This window comes from Schistocerca piceifrons, chromosome 1, assembly GCF_021461385.2.
Source record: "Schistocerca piceifrons isolate TAMUIC-IGC-003096 chromosome 1, iqSchPice1.1, whole genome shotgun sequence".
In the NCBI taxonomy this organism is placed as follows: domain Eukaryota; kingdom Metazoa; phylum Arthropoda; class Insecta; order Orthoptera; family Acrididae; genus Schistocerca; species Schistocerca piceifrons.
The window spans coordinates 6,872,101-6,895,258 of record NC_060138.1 but is presented as its reverse complement, the minus strand read 5'-3'; positions in this window follow the sequence as shown (position 1 = coordinate 6,895,258).

Here is a 23,158-nt window from a genome sequence, read left to right as displayed (position 1 = left end):
ATAACTAGTGGCACAGGAATGGTTCAAATCATAGACAGTAAGAAGAGTCAGTCTTCTTGTACTTGAGTCGGCATTGTGCCTTTTGCATTTGATTCCGATGCAATTTTTGTGTTTCATCGTCAATAAGAAGGTCAGAGGGATACAGTAAACCTGACGTGAAGCATCGGAATCTGTAACTAGTGTCTCAGGAATGGTTCAAACCATAGACAATAGGAAGAGTCAGTCTTCTTGTACATAAGTCGGCATTGTGCCTTTTGTATTTAATTCCGATGCAATATCTGTGTTTCATCGTTAATAAAAAGGTCTGATGGATACAGTAAACCTGAAGTGAAGCATCGGAACCTATAACTAGTGTCACAGGAATGGTTCAAAACATAGCCAGTAGGAACAGTCAGACTACTTGTACTTAAGTCGACATTGTGCCTTTTGTATTTAATTCCGTTGCAATTTCTGTGCTTCATCGTCAATAAGAAGGTCCAAGGGATTCAGTAAACCTGAAATGAGGCATCGGAATCTATAACTAGTGTCACAGGAATGGTTCAAAGCATTGTCAGTAAGAAGAGTCAGAATTCTTGTACTTACGTCGGCATTGTGCCTTCTCTATTTCATTCCGATGCAAGTTCTGTGTTTCATCGTCAATAAGACGGTCGGAGGTATACAGTAAACCTGAAGAGAAGCATCGGAATCTATAACTAGTGTAACAGGAATGGTTCAAAGCATAGAAAGTAGGAAGAGTCAGTTTTCTTGTACTTAAGTCGGCATTGTGCCTTTTCTATTTAATTCTGATGCAATTTCTGTGTTTCGTCGTCAATAAGAAGGTCCAAGGGATGCAGTAAATCTGAAGTGAAGCGTCGGAATCTATAACTAGTGTCACAGAAATGGTTCAAAACATAGACAGTAAGAAGAATCAGTCTTCTTGTACTTAAGTCGGCATTGTGCCTTTTGTATTTAATTCCGATTGCACTTTCTTTGGTTCATCGTCAATAAGAAGGTCAGAGGGATACAATAAACCTGAAGAGAAGCATCGGATTCTATAATTAGTGTCACAGGAATGGTTCAAAACAGTGTCAGTCAGAAGAGTCAGTCTTCTTGTACTTAAGTCGGCATTGTGCCCTTTGTATTTAATTCCGATGCAATTTCTGTGTTTCGTCGTCAAAAAGAATGTCAGAGGGACACAGTAAACCTGAAGTGAAGCATCAAAATCTATAACTAGTGTCACTGGAAAGGTTTAAAACATATACAGTAAGAAGAGTAAGTCCACTTGTACTTAAGTCGGCATTGTGCCTTTTGTATTTAATTCCGATTGCACTTTCTTTGGTTCATCGTCAATAAGAAGGTCAGAGGGATACAATAAACCTGAAGTGTAGCATCGGAATCCATAACTAGTGTCACAGGAATGGTTCAAAGCATAGACAATAGGATGTTTCAGTCTTCTTGTACTTAAGTCGGCATTGTGCCTTTTCTATTTATTTCCGATGCAATTTCTGTGTTTCGTCGTCAATAAGAAGGTCCTAGGGATACAGTAAACCTGAAGAGAAGCATCGGATTCTATAATTAGTGTCACAGGAATGGTTCAAACAGTGTCAGTCAGAAGAGTCAGTCTTCTGGTACTTAAGTCGGCATTGTGCCCTTTGTATTTAATTCCGATGCAATTTCTGTGTTTCGTCGTCAATAAGAATGTCAGAGGGACACAGTAAACCTGAAGTGAAGCATCAAAATCTATAACTAGTGTCACTGGAATGGTTTAAAACATAGACAGTAAGAAGAGTAAGTCCACTTGTACTTAAGTCGGCATTGTGCCTTTTGTATTTAATTCCGATGCAATTTCTGTGTTTCATCGTCAATAAAAAAGTCCAAGGGATACAGTACACCTGAAGTGAAGCATCGGAATCTATAACTAGTGTCACAGGAAAGGTTCAAATCATAGACAGTAAGATGAGTCAGTCTTCTTGTACTTAAGTCAGCATTGTGCTTTTCTATTTACTTCCGATGCAATTTCTGTGTTTCATCATCAATAAGATGGTCAGAGCGATACAGTAAAGCTGAAGTGAAGCATTGGTGTCTATAACTAGTGTCACAGGAATGGTTCAAAACATAGTCAGTAAGAAGAGTCGGTCTTCTTGTACTTAAGTCGGCATTGTGCCTTTTGTATTTAATTCCGATGCAATTTCTGTGTTTCATCGTCAATACGTAGGTCCAAAGGATACAGTAAACCTGAAGTGAAGCATCGCAATTTATAACTACTGTCACAGGAATGGTTCAAAACATAGTCAGTAAGAAGAGTCGGTCTTCTTGTACTTATGTCGGCATTGTGCCATTTCCAATTAATTCCGATGCAAGTTCTGTGTTTCATCGTCAATAAGAAGGTCGGAGGTATACAGTAAACCTGAAGTGAAGCATCGGAATCTATTACTAGTGTAACAGGAACGGTTCAAAACATAGACAGTAGGAAGAGTCAGTTTTCTTGTACTTAAGTCGGCATTGTGCCTTTTCTATTTAATTCCGATGCAGTTTCTGTGTTTCGTCGCCAATAAGAAGGTCCTAGTGATACAGTAAACCTGAGGTGAAGCATCGGAATCTATAACTAATGTCACAGGAATGGTTCAAAGCATAGTCAGTAAGAAGAGTCAGTCTTCTTGTACTTAAGTCGGCATTGTGCCTTTGGTATTTAATTCCGATGCAATTTCTGTGTTTCATCGCCAATACGAAGGTCCAAGGGATTCAGTAAACCTGAAATGAGGCATCGGAATCTATAACTAGTGTCACAGGAATGGTTCAAAGCATTGTCAGTAAGAAGAGTCAGAATTCTTGTACTTAAGTCGGCATTGTGCCTTTTCTATTTAATTCCGATGCAAGTCCTGTGTTTCATCGTCAATAAGACGGTCGGAGGTATACAGTAATCCTGAAGTGAAGCATCGGAATCTATAACTAGTGTAACAGGAATGGTTCAAATCATAGAAAGTAGGAAGAGTCAGTTTTCTTGTACTTATGTCGGCATTGTGCCTTTTCTATTTAATTCCGATGAAATTTCTGTGTTTCGTCGTCAATAAGAAGGTCCAAGGGATGCAGTAAATCTGAAGTGAAGCGTCGGAATCTATAACTAGTGTCACAGAAATGGTTCAAAACATAGACAGTAAGAAGAATCAGTCTTCTTGTACTTAAGTCGGCATTGTGCCTTTTGTATTTAATTCCGATTGCACTTTCTGTGGTTCATCGTCAATTAGAAGGTCAGAGGGATACAATCAACCTGAAGTGAAGCATCGGAATCTATAACTAGTGTCACAGGAATGGTTCAAAGCATAGACAGTAGGATGAGTCAGTTTTCTTGTACTTCAGTCGGCATTGTGCCTTTTCTATTTAATTCCGATGCAATTTCTGTGTTTCGTCGTCAATAAGAAGGTCCAAGGGATACAGTACACCTGAAGTGAAGCATCGGAATCTGTAACTAGTGGCACAGGAATGGTTCAAATCATAGACAGTAAGAAGAGTCAGTCTTCTTGTACTTGAGTCGGCATTGTGCCTTTTGCATTTGATTCCGATGCAATTTTTGTGTTTAATCGTCAATAAGAAGGTCAGAGGGATACAGTAAACCTGACGTGAAGCATCGGAATATGTAACTAGTGTCTCAGGAATGGTTCAAACCATAGACAGTAGGAGGAGTCAGTCTTCTTGTACATAAGTCGGCATTGTGCCTTTTGTATTTAATTCCGATGCAATATCTGTGTTTCATCGTTAATAAAAAGGTCTGATGGATACAGTAAACCTGAAGTGAAGCATCGGAATCTATAACTAGTGTCACAGGAATGGTTCAAAACATAGCCAGTAGGAAGAGTCAGACTACTTGTACTTAAGTCGGCATTGTGCCTTTTGTACTTAATTCCGATGCAATTTCTGTGCTTCATCGTCAATAAGAAGGTCCAAGGGATTCAGTAAACCTGAAATGAGGCATCGGAATCTATAACTAGTGTCACAGGAATGGTTCAAAACATTGTCAGTAAGAAGAGTCAGTATTCTTGTACTTAAGTCGGCATTGTGCCTTTTCTATTTAATTCCGATGCAAGTTCTGTGTTTCATCGTCAATAAGACGGTCGGAGGTATACAGTAAACCTGAAGTGAAGCATCGGAAGCTATAACTAGTGTAACAGGAGTGGTTCAAAACATAGAAAGTAGGAAGAGTCAGTTTTCTTGTACTTAAGTCGGCATTGAGCCTTTTCTATTTAATTCCGATGCAATTTCTGTGTTTCGTCGTCAATAAGATGGTCCAAGGGATGCAGTAAATCTGAAGTGAAGCGTCGGAATCTATAACTAGTGTCACAGAAAAGGTTCAAAACATAGACAGTAAGAAGAATCAGTTTGCTTGTACTTTAGTCGGCATTGTGCCTTTTGTATTTAATTCCGATTGCACTTTCTGTGGTTCATTGTCAATAAGAAGGTCAGAGGGATACAATAAACCTGAAGTGAAGCATCGGAATCTATAACTACTGTCACAGGAATGGTTCAAAGCATAGACAGTAGGATGAGTCAGTCTTCTTGTACTTAAGTCGGCATTGTGCCTTTTCTATTTAATTCCGATGCCATTTCTGTGTTTCGTCGACAATAAGAAGGTCCTAGGGATACAGTAAACATGAAGAGAGGCATCGGAATCTATGACTAGTGTCACAGGAATAGTTCAAATATAGACATTAAGATGAGTCAGTCTTCTTGTACATAAGTCGGCATTGTGCCTTTTCTATTTAATTCCGATGCAATTTCTGTTTTTCATCTTCAATAGGAAGGTCAGAGGGATACAGTAAACCTGAAGTGAAACATCGGAATCTATAATTAGTGTCACAGGAATGGTTCAAAGCAGTGTCAGTAAGAAGAGTCAGTCTTCTTATACTTAAGTCGGCATTGTGCCTTTTGTATTAATTTCCGATGCAATTTCTGTGTTTCTTCGTCAATAAGAAGGTCAGAAGGACACAGTAAACCTGAAGTGAAGCATCAAAATCTATAACTAGTGTCACAGAAATGGTTCAAAACATAGACAGTAAGAAGAGTATGTCTTCCTGTACTTAAGTCGGCATTGTGCCTTTTCTATTTAATTCCGATGCAATTTCTGTGTTTCATCTTCAATAAGAAAGTCCAAGGAATACTGTAAACCTGAAGTGAAGCATCGGAATCCGTAACTAGTGTCACAGGAATGGTTCACAACATAGACAGTGAGAAGGCACAGTATTCTTGTACTTAAGTCGGCATTGTGCGTTTTATATTTAATTCCGATGCAATTTCTGTGTTTCATCGACTATAAGGAGGTCAAAGGGATACAGTAAAGCTGAAGTGAAGCATCGGAATCTATAACTAGGTTCACAGGAATGGTTCAAAACATAGACAGTAAGAAGAGTCAGTCTTCTCGTATGTAAGTCGGTATTGTGCCTTTTGTATTTAATTCCGATGCAATTTCTGTGTTTCGTCGTCAATAAGAAGTTCAGAGGGACACAGTAAACCTAAAGTGAAGCATCAAAATCCATAACTAGTGTCACGGGAATGGTTCAAAACATAGACAGTAAGAAGAGTCAGTCTACTTGTACTTAAGTCGGCATTGTGCCTTTTGTATTTAATTCCGATGCAATTTCTGTGTATCATCGTCAATACGAAGGTCAGAGTGATACAGTAAACCTGGAGTGAAGCATCGGATTCTATAACTAGTGTCACAGGAATGCTTCAAAACATAGACAGTAGGATGAGACAGTCTTCTTGTACTTCAGTCGGCATTTTGCCTTCTGCATTTAATTCCGATATAATTTCCGTGTTTCATCGTCAATAAGAAGGTCAGAGGTATACAGTAAACCTGAAGTGAGGCATCGGAATCTATAACTAGTGTCACAGGAATGGTTCAAAACATAGACAGTAAGAAGAGTTAGTCTTCTTGTACTTGATGAGGCATTGTGCCTTTTGTATTTAATTCCGATGCAATTTCTGTGTTTCATTGTCAATAAGAAGGTCAGAGGGATACAGTAAACCAGAAGTGAAGAATCGGAATCTATAGCTAGTGTCACAGGAATGGTTCAAACATAGAGAGTATGAAGAGTCAGTCTTCTTGTACTTAAGTCGGCATTGTGCTTTTTCAATTTAATTCCGATGCAATTTATTTGTTTCATCGTCAATAAGAACGTCAGAGGGATACAGTAAACCTGAAGTGAGGCATCGGAATCTATAACTAGTGTCACAGGTATGGTTCAAAACATAGACAGTAACAAGAGTCAAACTTCTTGTACTTAAGTCGACATTGTGCCTTTTCTAGTTAATTCCGATGCAATTTCCGTGTTTCATCGTCAGTAACAAGGTCCAAGGGATGCAGTACACCTGAAGTGAAGCATCGGAATCTGTAACTAGTGTCACAGGAATGGTTCAAAACATAGACAGTAAGAAGAGTCAGTCTTCCTGTACTTAAGTCGGCATTGTGCCTTTTCTATTTAATTCCGATGCAATTTCTGTGCTTCATCGTCAAGAAGAAGGTCCAAGGGATACTGTAAACCTGAAGTGAAGCATCGGAATCTATAACTAGCGTCACAGAATGGTTCGGAACATAGACAGTAAGAAGGGTCAGTCTTCTTGTACTTAAGTCGGCATTGTGCCTTTTCCATTTAATTCCGATGCAAGTTCTGTGTTCCATCGTCAATAAGAAGGTCGGAGGTATACAGTAAACCTTAAGTGAAGCATCGGAATCTATAACTAGTGTAACAGGAATGGTTCAAAACATAGACAGTAGGAAGAGTCAGTTTTCTTGTACTTACGTCGGCATTGTGCCATTTCTATTTAATTCCGATGCAATTTCTGTGTTTCGTCGTCAATAAGAAGGTCCAACGGATACAGTAAATCTGAAGTGAAGCATCGGAATCTATAACTAGTGTCACAGGAATGGTCAAAACGTAGACAATAAGAAGAGTCAGTCTTCTTGTACTTAAGTCGGCATTGTGCCTTTTCTATTTAATTCCGATGCAATTTCTGTGTTTCGTCGTCAATAAGAAGGTCCTAGGGATACAGTAAACCTGAAGAGAAGCATCGGATTCTATAATTAGTGTCACAGGAATGGTTCAAAACAGTGTCAGTCAGAAGAGTCAGTCTTCTTGTACTTAAGTCGGCATTGTGCCCTTTGTATTTAATTCCGATGCAATTTCTGTGTTTCGTCGTCAAAAAGAATGTCAGAGGGACACAGTAAACCTGAAGTGAAGCATCAAAATCTATAACTAGTGTCACTGGAAAGGTTTAAAACATATACAGTAAGAAGAGTAAGTCCACTTGTACTTAAGTCGGCATTGTGCCTTTTGTATTTAATTCCGATTGCACTTTCTTTCGTTCATCGTCAATAAGAAGGTCAGAGGGATACAATAAACCTGAAGTGTAGCATCGGAATCCATAACTAGTGTCACAGGAATGGTTCAAAGCATAGACAATAGGATGTGTCAGTCTTCTTGTACTTAAGTCGGCATTGTGCCTTTTCTATTTATTTCCGATGCAATTTCTGTGTTTCGTCGTCAATAAGAAGGTCCTAGGGATACAGTAAACCTGAAGAGAAGCATCGGATTCTATAATTAGTGTCACAGGAATGGTTCAAACAGTGTCAGTCAGAAGAGTCAGTCTTCTTGTACTTAAGTCGGCATTGTGCCCTTTGTATTTAATTCCGATGCAATTTCCGTGTTTCGTCGTCAATAAGAATGTCAGAGGGACACAGTAAACCTGAAGTGAAGCATCAAAATCTATAACTAGTGTCACTGGAATGGTTTAAAACATAGACAGTAAGAAGAGTAAGTCCACTTGTACTTAAGTCGGCATTGTGCCTTTTCTATTTAATTCCGATGCAGTTTCTGTGTTTCGTCGCCAATAAGAAGGTCCTAGTGATACAGTAAACCTGAGGTGAAGCATCGGAATCTATAACTAATGTCACAGGAATGGTTCAAAGCATAGTCAGTAAGAAGAGTCAGTCTTCTTGTACTTAAGTCGGCATTGTGCCTTTGGTATTTAATTCCGATGCAATTTCTGTGTTTCATCGCCAATACGAAGGTCCAAGGGATTCAGTAAACCTGAAATGAGGCATCGGAATCTATAACTAGTGTCACAGGAATGGTTCAAAGCATTGTCAGTAAGAAGAGTCAGAATTCTTGTACTTAAGTCGGCATTGTGCCTTTTCTATTTAATTCCGATGCAAGTTCTGTGTTTCATCGTCAATAAGACGGTCGGAGGTATACAGTAAACCTGAAGTGAAGCATCGGAATCTATAACTAGTGTAACAGGAATGGTTCAAATCATAGAAAGTAGGAAGAGTCAGTTTTCTTGTACTTATGTCGGCATTGTGCCTTTTCTATTTAATTCCGATGAAATTTCTGTGTTTCGTCGTCAATAAGAAGGTCCAAGGGATGCAGTAAATCTGAAGTGAAGCGTCGGAATCTATAACTAGTGTCACAGAAATGGTTCAAAACATAGACAGTAAGAAGAATCAGTCTTCTTGTACTTAAGTCGGCATTGTGCCTTTTGTATTTAATTCCGATTGCACTTTCTGTGGTTCATCGTCAATTAGAAGGTCAGAGGGATACAATAAACCTGAAGTGAAGCATCGGAATCTATAACTAGTGTCACAGGAATGGTTCAAAGCATAGACAGTAGGATGAGTCAGTTTTCTTGTACTTCAGTCGGCATTGTGCCTTTTCTATTTAATTCCGATGCAATTTCTGTGTTTCGTCGTCAATAAGAAGGTCCAAGGGATACAGTACACCTGAAGTGAAGCATCGGAATCTGTAACTAGTGGCACAGGAATGGTTCAAATCATAGACAGTAAGAAGAGTCAGTCTTCTTGTACTTGAGTCGGCATTGTGCCTTTTGCATTTGATTCCGATGCAATTTTTGTGTTTAATCGTCAATAAGAAGGTCAGAGGGATACAGTAAACCTGACGTGAAGCATCGGAATCTATAACTAGTCTCACAGGAATGGTTCAAAACATAGACAGTAAGAAGAGTATGTCTTCCTGTACTTAAGTCGGCATTGTGCCTTTTCTATTTCATTCCGATGCAATTTCTGTGTTTCGTCGTCAATAAGAAGTTCAGAGGGACACAGTAAACCTAAAGTGTAGCATCAAAATCCATAACTAGTGTCACAGGAATGGTTCAAAACATAGACAGTAAGAAGAGTCAGTCTACTTGTACTTAAGTCGGCATTGTGCCTTTTGTATTTAATTCCGATGCAATTTCTGTGTTTCATCGTCAATAAGAAACTCCAAGGGATACAGTACACCTGAAGTGAAGCATCGGAAACTATAACTAGTGTCACAGGAATGGTTCAAACCATAGACAGTAAGATGAGTCAGTCTTCTTGTACCTAGGTCAGCATTGTGCTTTTTCTATTTAATTCCGATGCAATTTCTGTGTATCATCGTCAATACGAAGGTCAGAGTGATACAGTAAACCTGGAGTGAAGCATCGGAATCTATAACTAGTGTCACAGGAATGCTTCAAAACATAGACAGTAGGATGAGACAGTCTTCTTGTATTTCAGTCGGCATTTTGCCTTCTGTATTTAATTCCGATATAATTTCCGTGTTTCATCGTCAATAAGAAGGTCAGAGGTATACAGTAAACCTGAAGTGAGGCATCGGAATCTATAACTAGTGTCACAGGAATGGTTCAAAACATAGACAGTAAGAAGAGTCAGTCTTCTTGTACTTGATGAGGCATTGTGCCTTTTGTATTTAATTCCGATGCAATTTCTGTGTTTCATTGTCAATAAGAAGGTCAGAGGGATACAGTAAACCAGAAGTAAAGAATCGGAATCTATAGCTAGTGTCACAGGAATGGTTCAAACATAGAGAGTATGAAGAGTCAGTCTTCTTGTACTTAAGTCGGCATTGTGCTTTTTCAATTTAATTCCGATGCAATTTATTTGTTTCATCGTCAATTAGAACGTCAGAGGGATACAGTAAACCTGAAGTGAGGCATCGGAATCTATAACTAGTGTCACAGGTATGGTTCAAAACATAGACAGTAACAAGAGTCAAACTTCTTGTACTTAAGTCGACATTGTGCCTTTTCTAGTTAATTCCGATGCAATTTCCGTGTTTCATCGTCAGTAACAAGGTCCAAGGGATGCAGTACACCTGAAGTGAAGCAGCGGGATCTGTAACTAGTGTCACAGGAATGGTTCAAAACATAGACAGTAAGAAGAGTCAGTATTCCTGTACTTAAGTCGGCATTGTGCCTTTTCTATTTAATTCCGATGCAATTTCTGTGCTTCATCGTCAAGAAGAAGGTCCAAGGGATACTGTAAACCTGAAGTGAAGCATCGGAATCTATAACTAGCGTCACAGAATGGTTCGGAACATAGACAGTAAGAAGGGTCAGTCTTCTTGTACTTAAGTCGGCATTGTGCCCTTTCCATTTAATTCCGATGCAAGTTCTGTGTTCCATCGTCAATAAGAAGGTCGGAGGTATACAGTAAACCTTAAGTGAAGCATCGGAATCTATAACTAGTGTAACAGGAATGGTTCAAAACATAGACAGTAGGAAGAGTCAGTTTTCTTGTACTTACGTCGGCATTGTGCCATTTCTATTTAATTCCGATGCAATTTCTGTGTTTCGTCGTCAATAAGAAGGTCCAACGGATACAGTAAATCTGAAGTGAAGCATCGGAATCTATAACTAGTGTCACAGGAATGGTTCAAAACATAGACAGTAAGAAGAGTCAGTCTTCTTGTACTTGATGAGGCATTGTGCCTTTTGTATTTAATTCCGATGCAATTTCTGTGTTTCATTGTCAATAAGAAGGTCAGAGGGATACAGTAAACCAGAAGTAAAGAATCGGAATCTATAGCTAGTGTCACAGGAATGGTTCAAAGCATAGATAGTAGGATGAGTCAGTCCTCTTGTACTTAAGTCGGCAGTGTGCTTTTTGTAGTTAAATCCGATGCAATTTCCGTGTTTCATCGTCAGTAACAAGGTCCAAGGGATGCAGTACACCTGAAATGAAGCATCGGAATCTATAACTAGTGTCACAGGAATGGTTCAAAACATAGACAGTAAGAAGAGTATGTCTTCCTGTACTTAAGTCGGCATTGTGCCTTTTCTATTTCATTCCGATGCCATTTCTGTGTTTCGTCGTCAATAAGAAGTTCAGAGGGACACAGTAAACCTAAAGTGTAGCATCAAAATCCATAACTAGTGTCACAGGAATGGTTCAAAACATAGACAGTAAGAAGAGTCAGTCTACTTGTACTTAAGTCGGCATTGTGCCTTTTGTATTTAATTCCGATGCAATTTCTGTGTTTCATCGTCAATAAGAAACTCCAAGGGATACAGTACACCTGAAGTGAAGCATCGGAAACTATAACTAGTGTCACAGGAATGGTTCAAACCATAGACAGTAAGATGAGTCAGTCTTCTTGTACTTAGGTCAGCATTGTGCTTTTTCTATTTAATTCCGATGCAATTTCTGTGTATCATCGTCAATACGAAGGTCAGAGTGATACAGTAAACCTGGAGTGAAGCATCGGAATCTATAACTAGTGTCACAGGAATGCTTCAAAACATAGACAGTAGGATGAGACAGTCTTCTTGTATTTCAGTCGGCATTTTGCCTTCTGTATTTAATTCCGATATAATTTCCGTGTTTCATCGTCAATAAGAAGGTCAGAGGTATACAGTAAACCTGAAGTGAGGCATCGGAATCTATAACTAGTGTCACAGGAATGGTTCAAAACATAGACAGTAAGAAGAGTCAGTCTTCTTGTACTTGATGAGGCATTGTGCCTTTTGTATTTAATTCCGATGCAATTTCTGTGTTTCATTGTCAATAAGAAGGTCAGAGGGATACAGTAAACCAGAAGTAAAGAATCGGAATCTATAGCTAGTGTCACAGGAATGGTTCAAACATAGAGAGTATGAAGAGTCAGTCTTCTTGTACTTAAGTCGGCATTGTGCTTTTTCAATTTAATTCCGATGCAATTTATTTGTTTCATCGTCAATTAGAACGTCAGAGGGATACAGTAAACCTGAAGTGAGGCATCGGAATCTATAACTAGTGTCACAGGTATGGTTCAAAACATAGACAGTAACAAGAGTCAAACTTCTTGTACTTAAGTCGACATTGTGCCTTTTCTAGTTAATTCCGATGCAATTTCCGTGTTTCATCGTCAGTAACAAGGTCCAAGGGATGCAGTACACCTGAAGTGAAGCAGCGGGATCTGTAACTAGTGTCACAGGAATGGTTCAAAACATAGACAGTAAGAAGAGTCAGTATTCCTGTACTTAAGTCGGCATTGTGCCTTTTCTATTTAATTCCGATGCAATTTCTGTGCTTCATCGTCAAGAAGAAGGTCCAAGGGATACTGTAAACCTGAAGTGAAGCATCGGAATCTATAACTAGCGTCACAGAATGGTTCGGAACATAGACAGTAAGAAGGGTCAGTCTTCTTGTACTTAAGTCGGCATTGTGCCCTTTCCATTTAATTCCGATGCAAGTTCTGTGTTCCATCGTCAATAAGAAGGTCGGAGGTATACAGTAAACCTTAAGTGAAGCATCGGAATCTATAACTAGTGTAACAGGAATGGTTCAAAACATAGACAGTAGGAAGAGTCAGTTTTCTTGTACTTACGTCGGCATTGTGCCATTTCTATTTAATTCCGATGCAATTTCTGTGTTTCGTCGTCAATAAGAAGGTCCAACGGATACAGTAAATCTGAAGTGAAGCATCGGAATCTATAACTAGTGTCACAGGAATGGTCAAAACGTAGACAATAAGAAGAGTCAGTCTTCTTGTACTTAAGTCGGCATTGTGCCTTTTCTATTTAATTCCGATGCAATTTCTGTGTTTCATCTTCAATAGGAAGGTCAGAGGGATACAGTAAACCTGAAGTGAAACATCGGAATCTATAATTAGTGTCACAGAAATGGTGAAAACGTAGACGGTAACAAGAGTCAGTCTTCTTGTACTTAAGCCGGCATTGTGCCGTTTCTATTTAATTCCGATGCAATTTCTGTGTTTCGTCGTCAATAAGAAGATCAGAGCGATACAGTAAACCTGAAGTGAAGCATCGGAATCTATAACTAGTGTCACAGGATTGGTTCAAAACACAGACAGTAATAAGAGTCAGTCTTCTTGTACTTAAGTCGGCATTGTGCCTTTTGTATTTAACTCCGAAGCAATTTCTGTGTTTTATCGTCAATAAGAAAGTCGGAGGGATACAGTAAACCTGAAGTGAAGCTTCGGAATCTATAACTAGTGTCACAGGAATGGTTCACAACATAGAGAGTAGGAAGAGTCTGCCCTCTTGTACTTAAGTCGGCATTGTGCCTTTTGTATTTAATTCCGATGCAATTTCTGTGTTTCATCGGCAATAACAACGTCAGAGGTATACAGTAAACCTGAATTGAGGCATCAGAATCGATAACTAGCGTCACAGGAATGGTTCAAATCATAGACAGTAAGAAGAGTCAGTCTCCTTGTACTTAAGTCGGCTGTGTGCCTTTTGTAGTTAATTCCGATGCAATTTCCGTGTTTCTTCGTCAGTAACAAGGTCCAAGGGATGCAGTACACCTGAAGTGAAGCATCGGAATCTATATCTAGTGTCACAGGAATGGTTCAAAACATAGACAGTAAGAAGAGTCAGTCTTCCTGTACTTAAGTCGGCATTGTGTCTTTTCTATTTAATTCCGATGCAATTTCTGTGTTTCATCTTCAATAAGAAGGTCCAAGGGATACTGTAAACCTGAAGTGAAGCATCGGAATGTATAACTAGTGTCACAGGAATGGTTCACAACATAGACAGTAATAAGGATCAGTCTTCTTGTACTTAAGTCGGCATTGTGAGTTTTATATTTAATTCCGATGCTATTTCGGTGTTTCATCGACTATAAGAAGGTCAGAGGGATACAGTAAACCGGAAGTGAAGCATCGGAAGCTATAACTAGTGTCACAGGAATGGTTCAAAACATAGACAGTAAGAAGAGTCAGTCTTCCTGTACTTAAGGCGGCATTGTGCCTTTTCTATTTAATTCCGATGCAATTTCTGTGTTTCATCTTCAATAAGAAGGTCCAAGGGATACTGTAAACCTGAAGTGAAGCATCGGAATCCATAACTAGTGTCACAGGAATGGTTCAAAACATAGACAGTAAGAAGAGTCAGTCTACTTGTACTTAAGTCGGCATTGTGCCGTTTGTATTTAATTCCGATGCAATTTCTGTGTTTCATCTTCAATAAGAAAGTCCAAGGGATACAGTACACCTGAAGTGAAGCATCGGAAACTATAACTAGTGTCACAGGAATGGTTCAAACCATAGACAGTAAGATGAGTCAGTCTTCTTGTACTTAGGTCAGCATTGTGCTTTTTCTATTTAATTCCGATGCAATTTCTGTGTTTCATCGTCAATAAGAAGGTCAGAGTGATACAGTAAACCTGGAGTGAAGCATCGGAATCTATAACTAGTGTCACAGGAATGCTTCAAAACATAGACAGTAGGAAGAGATAGTCTTCTTGTACTTCAATCGACATTTTGCCTTCAGTATTTAATTCCGATATAATTTCCGTGTTTCATCGTCAATAAGAAGGTCAGAGGGATACAGTAAACCTGAAGTGAGGCATCGGAGTCTATAACTAGTGTCACAGGAATGGTTCAAAACATAGACAGTAAGAAGAGTCAGTCTTCTTGTACTTGATTCGGCATTGTGCCTTTTGTATTTAATTCTGATGCAATTTCTGTGTTTCATCGTCAATAAGAAGGTCAGAGGGATCCAGTAAACCTGAGGTGAAGAATCGGAATCTATAACTAGTGTCACAGGAATGGTACAAAACATAGAGAGTATGAAGAGTCAGCCTTCTTGTACTTAAGTCGGCATTGTGCCTTTTCTATTTAATTCCCATGCAATTTATTTGTTTCATCGTCAATAAGAACGTCAGAGAGATACAGTAAACCTGAAGTGAGGCATCGGAATCTATAACTAGTGTCACAGGTATGGTTCAAAACATAGACAGTAACAAGAGTCAAACTTCTTGTACTTAAGTCGGCATTGTGCCTTTTCTAGTTAATTCCGATGCAATTTCCGTGTTTCATCGTCAGTAACAAGGTCCAAGGGATGCAGTACACCTGAAGTGAAGCATCGGAATCTGTAACTAGTGTCACAGGAATGGTTCAAAACATAGACAGTAAGAATAGTCAGTCTTCCTGTACATAAGTCGCCATTGTGCCTTTTCTATTTAATTCCGATGCAATTTCTGTGCTTCATCGTCAAGAAGAAGGTCCAAGGGGTACTGTAAACCTGAAGTGAAGCATCGGAATCTATAACTAGCGTCACAGGATGGTTCGGAACATAGACAGTAAGAAGGGTCAGGCTTCTTGTACTTAAGTCGGCATTGTGCCTTTTCCATTTAATTCCGATGCAAGTTCTGTGTTTCATCGTCAATAAGAGGGTCGGAGGTATACAGTAAACCTGAAGTGAGGCATCGGAATCTATAACTAGTGTAACAGGAATGGTTCAAAGCATAGACAGTAGGAAGAATCAGTCTTAACGTACTTAAGTCGGCATTGTGCCTTTTGTATTTAATTCCGATTGCAATTTCTGTGTTTCATCGTCAATTAGAAGGTCAGAGGGATACAGTAAACCTGAAGTGAAGCATCGGAATCTATAACTAGTATCACAGGAATAGTTCAAATATAGGCATTAAGAAGAGTCAGTCTTCTTGTACATAAGTCGGCATTGTGCTTTTTAATTTAATTCCGATGCAATTTCTGTGTTTCATCTTCAATAGGAAGGTCAGAGGGATAAAGTGTACCTGAAGTGAAACATCGGATCCTATAATTAGTGTCACAGGAATGGTCAATACGTAGACAATAAGAAGAGTCAGTCTTCTTGTACTTAAGTCGGCATTGTGCCTTTTCTATTTAATTCCGATGCAATTTCTGTGTTTCATTTTCAACAGGAAGATCAGAGCGATACAGTAAACCTGAAGTGAAACATCGGAATCTATAATTAGTGTCACAGAAATGGTCAAAACGTAGACCGTAAGAAGAGTCAGTCTTCTTGTACTTAAGTCGGCATTGTGCCTTTTCTATTTAATTCCGATGCAATTTCTGTGTTTCGTCGGCAATACGAAGATCATAGGGATACAGTAAACCTGAAGTGAAGCATCGGAATCTATAACTAGTGTCACAGGAATGGTTCAAAACACAGACAGTAATAAGAGTCAATCTTCTTGTACTTAAGTCGGCATTGTGCCTTTTGTATTTAATTCCGAAGCAATTTCTGTGTTTCATCGTCAATAAGAAAGTCGGAGGGATACAGTAAACCTGAAGTGAAGCTTCGGAATCTATAACTAGTGTCACAGGAATGGTTCATAACATAGAGAGTAGGAAGAGTCAGACCTCTTGTACTTAAGTCGGCATTGTGCCTTTTGTATATAATTCCGATGCAATTTCTGTGTTTCATCGGCAATAAGAACGTCAGAGGTATACAGTAAACCTGAAGTGAGGCATCGGAATCCATAACTAGTGTCACAGGATGGTTCAAAACATAGACAGTAAGAAAAGTCAGTCTTCTTGTACTTCAGTCGGCAGTGTGCCTTTTGTAGTTAATTCCGATGCAATTTCCGTGTTTCATCGTCAGTAACATGGTCCAAGGGATGCAGTACACCTGAAGTGAAGCATCGTAATCTATAACTAGTGTCACAGGAATGGTTCAAAACATAGACAGTAAGAAGAGTCAGTCTTCCTGTACTTAAGTCGGCATTGTGCCTTTTCTATTTAATTCCGATGCAATTTCTGTGTTTCATCTTCAATAAGAAGGTCCAAGGGATACTGTAAACCTGAAGTTAAGCATCGGAATCCATAACTAGTGTCACAGGAATGGTTCACAACATAGACAGTAAGAAGGATCAGTCTTCTTGTACTTAAGTCGGCATTGTGCCTTTTATATTTAATTCCGATGCAATTTCGGTGTTTCATCGACTATAAGAACGTCAGAAGGATACAGTACACCGGAAGTGAAGCATCGGAATCTATAACTAGTATCACAGGAATGGTTCAAAACGTGGACAGTAGGAAGAGTCAGTCTTCTTGTACTTAAGTCGGCATTGTGCCTTTTGGTTTTAATTCCGGTGCAATTTCTGTGTTTCATCGTCAATAAGACGGTCCAAGGGATACAGTAAACCTGAAGTGAAGCATCGGAATCTATAACTAGGTTCACAAGTATGGTTCAAAGCATAGACAGTAAGAAGAGTCAGTCTTCTCGTATGTAAGTCGGTATTGTGCCTTTTGTATTTAATTCCGATGCAATTTCTGTGTTTCATCGTCAATAAGAAAGTCCAAGGGATACAGTACACCTGAAGTGAAGCATCAGAAACTATAACTAGTGTCACAGGAATGGTTCAAATCATAGACAGTAAGATGAGTCAGTCTTTTTGTACTTAAGGCAGCATTGAGCTTTTTCTATTTAATTCCGATGCAATTTCTGTGTTTCATCGTCAATAAGAAGGTCAGAGGGATACAGTAAACCTGAAGTGAAGAATCGGAATCTATAACTAGTGTCACAGGAATGGTTCTAAACATAAAGAGTATGAAGAGTCAGTCTTCTTGTACTTAAGTCGGCATTGTGCCTTTTCTATTTAATTGCGATGCAATTTATTTGTTTCATCGTCAATAAGAACGTCAGAGGGATACAGTAAACCTGAAATGAAGCATCGGAATCTATAACTAGTGTCACAGGAATAGTTCAAATATAGACATTAAGAAGAGTCAGTCTTCTTGTACATAAGTCGGCATTTTGTCTTTTCTATTTAATTCCGATGCAATTTCTGTGTTTCATCTTCAATAGGAAGGTCAGAGGGATACAGTAAACCTGAAGTGAAACATCGGAATCTATAATTAGTGTCACAGGAATGGTCAAAACGTAGACAATAAGAAGAGTCAGTCTTCTTGTACTTAAGTCGGCATTGTGCCTTTTCTATTTAATTCCGATGCAATTTCTGTGTTTCGTCGTCAATGAGAAGATCAGAGGGATACAGTAAACCTGAAGTGAAGCATCGGAATCTATAACTAGTTTCACAGGAATGGTTCAAAACACAGACAGTAATAAGAGTCAGTCTTCTTGTACTTAAGTCGGCATTGTGCCTTTTGTATTTAATTCCGAAGCAATTTCTGTGTTTCATCGTCAATAAGAGAGTAGGAGGGATACAGTAAACGTGAAGTGAAGCTTCGGAATCTATAACTAGTGTCACAGGAATGGTTCAAAGCGTAGAGAGTAGGAAGGGTCAGCCCTCTTTTACTTAAGTCGGCATTGTGCCTTTTGTATTTAATTCCAATACAATTTCTGTGTTTCATCGGCAATAACGACGTCAGAGGTATACAGTAAACCAGAAGTGAGGCATCGGAATCTACAACTAGTGCCACAGGAATGGTTCAAATCATAGACAGTAGGAAGAGTCAGTTTTCTTGTACTTAAGTCGGCATTGTGCCATTTCTATTTAATTCCGATGCAATTTCTGTGTTTCGTCGTCAATAAGAATGTCCAAGGGATACAGTAAATCAGAAGTGAAGCATCGGAATCTATAACTAGTGTCACAGGAATGGTTCAAAACATAGACAGTAAGAAGAATCAGTCTTCTTGTACTTAAGTCGGCATTGTGCCTTTTGTATTTATTTCCGATTGCAATTTCTGTGTTTCATCGTCAATTAGAAGGTCAGAGGGATACAGTAAACCTGAAATGAAGCATCGGAATCTATAACTAGTGTCAGAGGAATAGTTCAAATATAGACATTAAGAAGAGTCAGTCTTCTTGTACATAAGTCGGCATTTTGCCTTTTCTATTTAATTCCGATGCAATTTCTGTGTTTCATCTTCAATAGGAAGGTCAGAGGGATACAGTAAACCTGAAGTGAAACATCGGAATCTATAATTAGTGTCACAGGAATGGTCAAAACGTAGACAATAAGAAGAGTCAGTCTTCTTGTACTTAAGTCGGCATTGTGCCTTTTGTATTTAATTCCATTACAATTTCTGTGTATCATCGGCAATAAGAACGTCAGAGGTATACAGTAAACCTGAAGTGAGGCATCGGAATCTATAACTAGGTTCACAGGAATGGTTCAAAACATAGACTGTAAGAAGAGTCAGTCTTCTTGTACTTAGGTCGACAGTGTGCCTTTTGTAGTTAATTCCGATGCAATTTCCGTGTTTCATCGTCAGTAACAAGGTCCAAGGGATGCTGTACACCTGAAGTGAAGCATCGGAATCCATAACTAGTGTCACAGGAATGGTTCAAATCATAGACAGTATGAAGAGTCAGTCTTCCTGTACTTAAGTCGGCATTGTGCTTTTTCTATTTAATTCCGATGCAATTTCTGTGTTTCATATTCAATAAGAAGGTCCAAGGGATACTTTAAACCTGAAGTGAAGCATCGGAATCCATAAATAGTGTCACAGGAAAGGTTCGCAACATAGACAGTAAGAAGGATCATTCTTCTTGTACTTAAGTCGGCATTGAGCGTTTTATACTTAATTCCGATGCAATTTCGGTGTTTCATCGACTACAAGAAAGTCAGAGGGATACAGTAAACCGGAAGTGAAGCATCGGAATCTATAGCTAGTGTCACAGGAATGGTTCAAAACATGGACAGTAGGAAGAGCCAGTCTTCTTGTACTTAAGTCGGCATTGTGCTTTTTGCTTTTAATTCCGATGCAATTTCTGTGTTTCATCGTCAATAAGAAGGTCCAAACGATACAGTAAAGCTGAAGTGAAGCATCGGAATCTATAACTAGGTTCACAGGAATGGTTCAAAACATAGACTGTAAGAAGAGTCAGTCTTCTCGTATGTAAGTCGGTATTGTGCCTTTTGTATTTAATTCCGATGCAATTTCTGTGTGTCATCGTCAATAAGAAAGTCCAAGGGATACAGTACACCTGAAGTGAAGCATCAGAAGCTATAACTAGTGTCACAGGAATGGTTCAAATCATAAGACCGTAAGATGAGTCAGTCTTTTTGTACTTAAGTCAGCGTTGTGCTTTTTCTATTTAATTCCGATGCAATTTCTGTGTTTCATCGTCAATAAGAAGGTCAGAGTGATACAGTAAACCTGGAGTGAAGCATCGGAATCTATAACTTGTGTCACAGGAATGCTTCAAAACATAGACAGTAGGAAGAGTCACTCTTCTTGTACTTCAGTAGGCATTTTGCCTTCTGCATTTAATTCCGATATAATTTCCGTGTTTCATCGTCAATATGAAGGTCAGAGGGATACAGTAAACCTGAAGTGAGGCATCGGAATCTATAACTAGTGTCACAGGAATGGTTCAAAACATAGACAGAATGAAGAGTCAGTCTTCTTGTACTTGATTCGGCATTGTGCCTTTTGTATTTAATTCCGATCCAATTTCTGTGTTTCATCGTCAATAAGAAGGTCAGAGGGATACAGTAAACCTGAAGTGAAGAATCGGAATCTATAACTAGTGTCACAGGAATGGATCACAACATAGAGAGTAGGAAGAGTCAGCCTCTTGTACCTAAGTCGGCATTGTGCCTTTTGTATTTAATTCCGATGCAATTTCTGTGTTTCATCGGCAATAAGAACGTCAGAGGTATACAGTAAACCTGAAGTGAGGCATTGGAATCTATAACTAGTGTCACAGGAATGGTTCGAAACATAGACAGTAAGAAGAGTCAGTCTTCTTGTACTTAAGTCGGCTGTGTGCCTTTTGTAGTTAATTCCGATGCAATTTCCGTGTTTCATCGTCAGTATCAAGGTCCAAGGGATGCAGTACACCTGAAGTGCAGCATCGGAATCTGTAACTAGTGTCACAGGAATGGTTCAAAACATAGACAGTAAGAAGAGTCAGTCTTCCTGTACTTAAGTCGGCATTGTGCCTTTTCTATTTAGTTCCGATGCAATTTCTGTGCTTCATCGTCAAGAAGAAGGTCCAAGGGATACTGTAAACCTGAAGTGAAGCAACGGAATCTATAACTAGCGTCACAGGATGGTTCGGAACATAGACAGTAACAAGGGTCAGTCTTCTTGTACTTAAATCGGCATTGTGCCTTTTCCATTTAATTCCGATGCAAGTTCTGTGTTTCATCGTCAATAAGAAGGTCGGAGGTATACAGTAAACCAGAAGTGAAGCATCGGAATCTATAACTAGTGTAACAGGAATGGTTCAAAACATAGACAGTAGGAAGAGTCAGTTTACTTGTACTTAAGTCGGCATTGTGCTTTTTCTATTTAATTCCGATGCAATTTCTGTGTTTCATCGTCAATAAGAAGGTCAGAGTGATACAGTAAACCTGAAGTGAAGCATCGGAATCTATAACTAGTGTCACAGGAATGGTTCACAACATAGAGAGTAGGAAGAGTCAGCCCTCTTGTACTTAAGTCGGCATTGTGCCTTTTGTATTTAATTCCGATGCAATTTCTGTGTTTCATCGGCAATAAGAACGTCAGAGGTATACAGCAAACCTGAAGTGAAGCATCGGAATCTGTAATTAGGTTCACAGGAATGTTTCAAAACATAGACAGTAGGAAAAGTCAGTTTACTTGTACTTAAGTCGGCATTGTGCTTTTTCTATTTAATTCCGATGCAATTTCTGTGTTTCATCGTCAATAAGAAGGTCAGAGTGATACAGTAAACCTGAAGTGAAGCATCGGAATCTATAACTAGTGTCACAGGAATGGTTCACAACATAGAGAGTAAGAAGAGTCAGTCTTCTTCTACGTAAGTCGGCATTGTGCCTTTTGTATTAAATTCCGATGCAATTTATGTGTTTCATTGTCAATACGAATTTCAGAGGGATACAGTAAAACTGAAGTGAAGCATCCGAATCTATAACTAGTGTCACAGGAATGGTTCAAATCATAGACAGTAGGAAGAGTCAGTCTTCTTGTACTTGAGTCGGCATTGTGCCTTTTGCATTTAATTCCGATGCAATTTCTGTGTTTCATCGACAATAAGAAGGTCAGAGGGATACAGTAAATCTGAAGTGAAGCTTCGGAATCTATAACTAATGTCACAGGAATGGTTCAAAACATAGACAGTAGGAAAAGTCAGTCTTCTTGTACTTAAGTCGGCATTGTGCCATTTCTATTTAATTCCGATGGAATTTCTGTGTTTCATCGTCAATACGAAAGTCCAAGGGATACTGTAAACCTGAAGTGAGGCATCGGAATCTATAACTAGTGTCACAGGAATGGTTCAAAACATAGACAGTAAGTAGAAGCAGTCTTCTTGTACTTAAGTCGGCATTGTGCCTTTTCTATTTAATTCCGATGCAATTTATTTGTTTCATCGTCAGTAAGAATGTCAAAGGGATACAGTAAATCTGAAGTGAGGCATCGGAATCTATAACTAGTGTCACAGGTATGGTTCAAAACATAGACAGCAAGAAGAGTCAAACTTCTTGTAATTAAGTCGGCATTGTGCCTTTTCTAGTTAATTCCGATGCAATTTCCGTGTTTCATCGTCAGTAACAAGGTCCAAGGGATGCAGTACACCTGAAGTGAAGCATCGGAATCTGTAACTAGTGTCACAGGAAAGGTTCAAAACATAGACAGTAAGAAGAGTCAGTCTTCCTGTACTTAAGTCGGCATTGTGCCTTTTCTATTTAATTCCGATGCAATTTCTGTGCTTCATCGTCAAGAAGAAGGTCCAAGGGATACTGTAAACCTGAAGTGAAGCATCGGAATCTATAACTAGCGTCACAGGATGGATCGGAACATAGGCAGTAAGAAGGGTCAGTCTTCTTGTACTTAAGTCGGCATTGTGCCTTTTCCATTTAATTCCGATGCAAGTTTTGTGTTTCATCGTCAATAAGAAGGTCGGAGGTATACAGTAAACCTGAATTGAAGCATCGGAATCTATAACTAGTGTAACAGGAATGGTTCAAAACATAAACAGTAGGAAGAGTCAGTTTTCTTGTACTTAAGTCGGCATTGTGCCATTTCTATTTAATTCCGATGCAATTTCTGTGTTTCGTCGTCAATAAGAATGTCCAAGGGATACAGTAAATCTGAAGTGTAGCATCGGAATCTATAACTAGTGTCACAGGAATGGTTCAAAACATAGACAGTAAGAAGAATCAGTCTTCTTGTACTTAAGTTTGCATTGTGCCTTTTGTATTTAATTCCGAAGCGATTTCTGTGTTTCATCGTCAATAAG